The sequence below is a fragment of the Sminthopsis crassicaudata genome, chromosome 2, assembly GCF_048593235.1.
Source record: "Sminthopsis crassicaudata isolate SCR6 chromosome 2, ASM4859323v1, whole genome shotgun sequence".
NCBI lineage: Eukaryota > Metazoa > Chordata > Mammalia > Dasyuromorphia > Dasyuridae > Sminthopsis > Sminthopsis crassicaudata.
In genome coordinates, this window is record NC_133618.1 from 365,267,978 (window position 1) to 365,275,750 (window position 7,773).

At 41.4% G+C, this 7,773-nt stretch overlaps 1 protein-coding gene across 6 annotated transcripts in view; it reads right to left on the bottom strand.

Moving 5' to 3' along the window:
• The window catches only part of INF2 (inverted formin 2), an 84,302-nt gene extending 77,950 nt beyond the window's left edge, over nt 1-6,352 (bottom strand). For 5 of the 6 annotated variants that reach the window (XM_074291048.1, XM_074291046.1, XM_074291045.1 and 2 more), the window contains exon 1: nt 6,217-6,348. The gene's annotated coding sequence lies outside the window, so the exon portion shown is untranslated. Of the gene's footprint in view, nt 1-6,216 lie in introns of all 6 variants that reach the window. The other variant, XM_074291047.1, reaches the window with a different exon arrangement.
• Between the last annotated feature and the right edge of the window lie 1,421 nt (nt 6,353-7,773).

A 7,773-nucleotide genomic window follows, 5' to 3' on the forward strand; every position in this document is an offset into this window, starting at 1 on the left:
CTCTTAGGAAGCTTATGGTTTGGCTGATGAAACATGACAGACAGAACAAAATAAATAAAATAGCATTTACTCAGGACCATGAGCAATCACTCACTCCAGGTCAGAGGCCACTTTTGGTTGGGCCAAACTTTCAGTCTTTCTAATGAGAATGGGAGAACTCCTGAAGGTCTTGGCATCTCATTTCCCCTACAGTTAGACCAAGCTATAGGGAAGGCAAAGTTGTGGAACCAGATAAGGCCTTAGAGGTAGGAGACCAGTTTTCCAGGGATTCACAAAATTTAAAAATAGAGAAGATCAGCTCTAATCCAACCCCCTCATTTTTCAAAGGAAGAATCTGAAGCAGAGGGGAAACAATTTGCTCAGGCTACAATAGTGATAGAGTTGAAATCCAAAAATCAAGTCATTAGAAGAGATATTACAAGCCAGATAGTTGAACTGACAGATGAGGAAACTGAGGCTAAATGAGGTGACATGACTTACCTGATGTTACACAGTTGGTATAATCACCTGAAGCAGAATTCCAATTTGGATCTTCCTAACTTTAGGCACAAGGCTGTACCACATAGCTACCCTGAGCTGATAAACTTAATTTGCACAAAATATTAAAAGGTATTAATTGTTTCTTTCCCTATGTCATTTGTACTTTTAAAAAACAGCAACACATCTTAATAGAAAGAGTTCTCTGCTTTGTGAAGACTTTGTAGCTTTGGGCAAAAATCATTTTTCTTCCAGTCCTTAGTTTTCATCAGTTCTCAAAGCATAATATTCCCTGAGACTTTTTAATGATGTCTTTGAGGTCAAAACTATTTTCATAATACTAAGATTTATATTTTCCTATTAAAATGCTTCTCTCTTTTTCCAACTGGATAGCTGTGAGTCCGGATATTCTACATAGACTTCAACCAAAACAACCTATTGCAACAGATTGAATGCAAAAGTAAATAGGAGACTCCAGCTGTCCTCTGTAAAGTCAGACATAAAGAGAATTGCAAAGATATGTAAAACAATGTCAATTTTGTCATTAAATTTTGTTTTGGAAAATAGTAATGTTTCATAAAAATGTTATGACATGGAATAAACTTATTTTAAATGAATTAATAAATACTTCAAAAAGTTATCAAATTTAATTTCTAATACAATTAAATTTGAGAGATGTAAGCTACATAAACAAAAGAGTTCTTCAATAATTTTTGAGAGTAAAGGGGTTCTGATAGTAAAATGTTTTGAGAGCCATTAGCCTGGATGATCTCAAAGTTGAACATCTCTCTAAACTTACAAATTTCTATTTCTTTGTGTTATACCAGATTGCTCTCAGTTTCCTCTTCTGTAAAATGGGTTTCTGGGACACTACTCACTCCTGGTTCTCTTCCTACTTATCTGATCACTCTTTTGTCTCCTTTTCTGGATTGACTTCAAGATCATTCCCTGTAACCCTAAGATTATGTCTTGGGCCCTTTTCTCTTCTCCCTTTATATATTACTTCACTTTTGCAACATCTGTTAATTATACCTTCTCTCCTCTGACACTTTCATTATTCTAGAGCAGGCCCTCATCCCCTCATCCCCTCATCTCTGGATTACTGCTATATCTTGCTGGTAGATCTGCTTACCTCAGTCTCTCCCCCCTTCCAATCCATTTTCCATTCAGCCACTAAGGGGATTTTTCTAAAATTTTTTTTTTAATTTCCCTCCCTCCCCAACAATAAACTCCAGGGGCTTCCTATTGCCTCTAGAGTCAAATACAAAATAATTTGTATCTAGTTTGACATTCAAAGCCCTTCAAAAACTATCTCCTTCCTATTTTTTTCATTTTTCTTACACCTTACTTCCCAATACTCTTGAATCCAGTGTCAATGATCTTCGGGATCTACACTCCATCTCCAGGCATTTTCTTAGGGCTGTTTCCCATTCCTGGATCATTTTCCTTCTTCCATCCCAACAACTGATCTGCCTGGTTTCCTTTAAGTCCCAACTAAAATCCTACCTTCCACAGGAAGTCTTCTGCAAACTTTAATTGCAGTGACTCCCCTGTAAATTATTTCCATTTATCTTGTATACAGCTTGCTTTGTATATATTAGTTTGTGTGTTGTCTCACCGGTTGGATAATATATTCCCTAAGGGTAGGGTCTCTTTTGCCTCTTTTTATATCCTCATTGCTTAATATGTACCTGACACTTGGGAGGTACTTAATAAATATTTATTTATTGATTGATTACAATACTGATGAGAATACTCGTATTGAGGTTCAAATGAGATAATGTAACTACTAAAGCCTTTTGCAAACTGTAACATTCTATGTGTTTTATTTATTATTATTATCATCATCATTATCACCATCTATGTTGTGAAAGGAGAAAAAGTGTTTTGAGTAGTGGAGCAATTTTCTTTCCTCAGTGGTAGAAAAAGGAAAGGCTCTCCCTTAGTCCATCAGAGTCATGATGAACAGTCTAAAGTTCTAAAGTATTCACAGAGGAAGTCAGTGAAGTTCACTGGTTGCTGTGACATTGTCTTAGCAGCCTTCAAGAATTAGCTAACAATTCCAACCCACTAAAAAATAATTGCACTTTGATCGGAGAAGAAAAGAAGCTATTTAAGGTATTAGCTTAAAAGGTCTTATGTAGGAGCACAGGCAATTAAGGTTGACATCTACATCAGCATCCTACACAAAGCCTGGGAAATACTTCATGTCACTTGTTAACTCCAGGTTACTCCTAAAGACCTTTTTTGTGCTGTATTATTCCTAGACTACCTCTTCCTGGAACACTTCCTGATTTACCAGGAGCTTGGCGATTTCTCATCTACTTTCTCACCTACTACCACCCCAAAAGGTCATCTCTTCTTCCTGGTAAATGACACCATCTTCCTGGAGGAAAACTCGTAGAAACAATGCTGGACTTGGGAGTTAGCAGGCCTGGCTTCCCCACCTCAATCATTTACCTGCTATAAATATCTCCCCACCTCTCAAAGCCTCAGTTCTTTCATCTGTAACATGAGTGTAATGATTCTAGAATTATCGATCCCACAAAGTTATGAAAAAAGCACTTTGCAAACCTTAAAGATTATAAAGATCGGCATTATTATTCACGTATAGCCCACAATACTGGCTCAAATCTTCCATCTTCCCTTGGCAAGTGAATCTGTGTCATTACCTAAAAAAATTGAGCTTCAAACTCCACAACTCTAAAAATGGGGGAGAAAAACTTTTGTTATAAAATATCCTCTTTTTATGAGGATGTTATGTAGAAAATGCTTTATAAACCTTTAAAAAAAAGGGGGCAAAACAAAACCCAGCAACTAACTACTATTGTGATTGTTGTGTTAAACTGTGCGTTCTGGAGTAAGGGACTGTTCTTTTGGAACAGTGCCCAGGATAGAATCTCTAAAACTGGGAATTTACCCAAGCTTTTGGACAATAAGGACAACAATGAACAGAGAATATAGTCTTATCAAATGGAATCAAAGGGAAGGCATGATGGCATAGCAAAGAGTTCAAATTTCCCCAAATGACATTATCTGGGCAATCCTGGAAAAGTCACTTGGTGAATGTCAATTTCCTTAACTGCAGAGTGGCACAGTGGATGACCATGAGGACGATAGCTACCATTTATATGCTTATTAGATAGGATAGTGCTTATAAGATAAGATAGAAAACTTGATCTCAAGTCAGAAAAACCTGAATTCAAATTTGACCTAAATACATTTAATAGCAGTGTGATCCTGGGCAAGTCATTCAAACTCAGTTTGCCTCAGTTTTCTCAACTAAAAATGGAGATAATAGTATTTACTTCTCAGGATTATTGTGAGAATCAAATGAGACAATAACTGCACAGGGCTTAATGAAGTGCTTGGCACATGATAGGTGCCATGAATACTAGCTATTACTACAGGCGTGGCACTTTTCTCACTGGGCTGTTCTGAGGCTCAAGTGAAGTAATAGGTATGTAAAGTGTTTTGCAAACTTTAAAGCAAAAGTCAGCTGTTTTTATTCCATTCTCACTTATAATAGGTACTTCATTGCTAAAACACAAGGCTTATAGGGTTATTCTACATGTTTGCCAGTTGATTAATCGTAGCTTACATATAGTTCCAGGCAGATAGTCTGACAAAAATCATTGCCCAAAGTCATAAGGCAAACTTGTATGTGCCTCAAGGATGTGGGATGTCTGTGTCAGATGTTTTCCTTCAACACTGGGCAGGTACATCCCTTCTGAGCAACAATATGAACTTTCAAGATGCAATCTGCTGAAGCCAAACAAATGAGTTGGTATATCGTTTACTGGACTAGATTTCTTTCCCCTTCTATGCCGGATTTTTGTTTTTCCTCTATATTGGGAATAAAGAAATCAAGGGGCCACTGATTCCCTTTTCTCTTCCTGGAGACAAGTCTGGGGTCAGGAGCTGTCTCTCTTCCTTCCTATCTCCCCAGCAGTAACTTGCCAAATTACTTTGGTTGACAACTCAGGAAAGGGTTTAAGTAATAGTTAACTATTCCAGGCCATGATTCATCTAGAAGAGGAAAATTCATGACCTGAGCATTAAGCCAGATTTTTCTCCCCTTTTTAAGCTCAGAGAGACTGTTTTTGTTCATGTTTCTCATAAAATTCAGTGAAACTCTGAGTTTAAGCTGGCATTCTGACCTCAGAATTCCTTTCCCAGATCCTGCTCCACACATTTACTCCAAAAAGAACATGAAGGCATCAAATCTGAGGTCCCATAGGGCCTCTATTTGCCCTCCTGCCAAGTGAATTGGTGCCTCTCTGGTGGGTGGGCGGAACAGAGGCCTGAGATTCCAGTCCTCGGAACAGAGACTCCTCTTCCAGAACACCAGTTTTTCAACAAGCTGACTCTCTACCCACAGCATGGAAACCAGTAAAGTTCCTGCTGTTGAAGGCACTCCCCCTCCTTCCTTCCTACTTTCAAAGGGTCAGACTGCTGAAGGACTAGCTTTCCAACAGATATATAATTACATATACATATATTACAAAATGATTGTAAATAACTATAATTCTGTTCAAGTAATGCTTTGTCCCAGACTAATGGGGTGGAGGACTTTACCTCCCCTTATTCAGGAGGTAGCCTGAAGGCCCATCACAGTAGTATCCCTCCGGCAAACAATACCCCCTATACCCCAAGTCCTAAAAATCCCAAAGTGATGAAGAATACTTAGCAAAACCTATTGACAAAGTAGAACTCCCTTCCCGAGGAGACTGCAACCATATAGTTGGACCATCCTCTTTATCACTATCTTGTGCCCCCTCAAAACTATTTTTACCCTTTTCTTAGAATTTTGCTAACTAGGACTCTGCTTGGATAGGAAGAATGGGAATCGCCTTGTTCCCACTCCAGCTGCCTGCCTCCTGCCCTCCCCCCCCAACCTATCCAGCTTCCACCCTCTCTCCACTTCAAATCACTCACTGCTTCCCCACTTTCTCCCCTCCACCGCCCACCCAGCAGACTATCTCTATCGAATACATCCTATAGATTAAGATCAGTTTTACAATCCCCTACCCTCAGGGTCCGATAACCTCGGAGTCACCACGAAGGATATAAATACTAGAATACAAGTCTCACAATCCAGAACGTCCACACCAGAGAGTCTCCATCAGTACACCCAAACCCACTCTTTCCTCCAAACAGCGGAATTTAGAAATAAGAAGTTGTTTACTTCCCACTCATTTTCTCATTCATATTCTTTCAGAGAACGGAGATGGGGCAAATCTGAAAGCTGGATGCAAAGGGGTTCTAGAACTTAACTCCAGAGCAAAATCACCACTTCTCCCTGAACATGGGGGCAAAGTCTGCCTAAGCGGAGGAGACTACTGGCTGTTTAGTGGATGAAATAATTGAAGAGGCTTTGGCCACAACCGCCCGGGCGCCCCGGGTGGGGGTGGAAGTATTGATGGGGGAAGGAAGAGAAGGAAAAAGGGGGAGGCGCCCGAGAACCTGAGTCCTTCTCCCCGCCCCTAGTCCTTTTGGGCTCCGAAACCGGATTTGGGAGAAACCGAATTTGGAGGCAGCAGAAGCGGGATCGGACCATTAGCCCCCTTCAGCAAAGAAGCAGGCTTATAGGAAGGATATCTGCTTTTCCCGTCCCATCTTACCTCGCATGCAATGCACCCCAAGCTTGCCAGAGGAGTGGGGGGACAGTTCTACGCGGGCATCCCATCCCTCCCGCCACAGCCTGTTTCCCGTTTGCCTAAGTTTCTCCAGACTTACCGGGAGGGGAGGAGTGGCAACGCTGGGGAGTTCCTCCGTAGGTCTGACTTGCTTGTCTGGATCAAAGCAGCGTCTCTTCGGTCGGTCTTTCTGTGTCAATGCTTCTGCCAGACAGAACGCCGACTCCCAACGCCTAGCTGCTAGGCATTCCGCTCCGGGCGGGGCTCTAGAGCAGAAAAGTGGAAGCGCCGGGGAAGGTGCGGAGGCGGCGCCCAGCCCTGCCCAGCCCAACCGGACCAGCCCCGCCAGCCCCGCCCCTCGCGGCCCACGTGGAAGGGATCGCGCTGGGTAAGGGCAACGCCCAGGGGCTTCGGGAGAGCTGGGGGTGGAGCAGGGAGTGGGCGGAGGGGCTGCCGAGGTCTCTGAGGCAGCCACAGGTTTAAGGGGAGAGAATTCTGGCTCTTCTAATCCAAACTCTAATCTACACTCCCTGGGTGATGGGAAACGACACTTCTCTGAGTCTCAGTCCCCCCATCTGTCAAAGGAAGACAATCATCTCTTCCTATACTGATCCTAGATCAGAAGAAATAACATGTGAAAAAGAAACATCTGGCTGGTTGGAAAGAACCCTGGTTATGGATATCTGGGTTCAACTCAGCTCATATATGCTCAGTACCAAATATCAACAAAGGAGATGTTTTCTGGGTTGGACCTGTGATTTCTCTGGTAAAAGGAAACTCCCACTAGTAATACAAAATCAGCACTGGCGATAAAAGAGTCTAAAAGTTATTCGGGGTTCCTCAGAGTCACACAGCCAGTAAGGATCTGAGGTAGCACTTGAATCCAGCCCTTCTTGCCTCGGAGACCAGCTTTCTATCCTTTACACAGGTTACCTTCTTATCTAAAGAAGGAGTTTTTATTCTTCAGAGGGAAAGGGGAGGTGCTGAGTGGGAGGGGGAGACAAGTACACAAATATGCAAATGCACAGATAATATAATATTTATGTAAATATAATATAAATTTTTTCTGATGTTTGATAACCTTACACTCAAGTTACCAAGTCCTGTCATTTCTATTTTGATCAGAGCAGTGACATAACTCCTATTCAGTCAGATCCTCAATCTCTTTAGCCTGAGCCTTTTAATTGTCTCCACTCAAGTCTCTCCAACCCATACCCTCCACAGTCATCTAAGTGATTTTCCTAAGAGCTGATCTGACTCAAAAAATTCCTTTGAGTTCATAACTTCTCTAGGATCACTTGGCATTTAAAACTGTTTAAAACCTGGCCACTTCCTAGATAATGATAAATGTTGAAAGAGATGTGGGAAACAACACCCCCTATACCTTTGCATTGTTGGTGGAGTTGTGAATTGATTCAGCCATTTAAAACTGTGCCTACCCTTTTATCCAGCAGTGCCACTATTGGGTCTATACCCCAAGAGATCATAAAAGAAGGAAAAAGATCCACATGCGCAAAAAAATGTTTGTAGCTGCTCTTTTTGTAGTGGCAAGTAATTAGAAATTGAGTGTTTGCTCATAAGATGGGGGATAGCTGAATCGGTTATGGAATATTATAGATCTGTGAGAAGTGATTAGCAGACTGATTTCCAGAAAAGC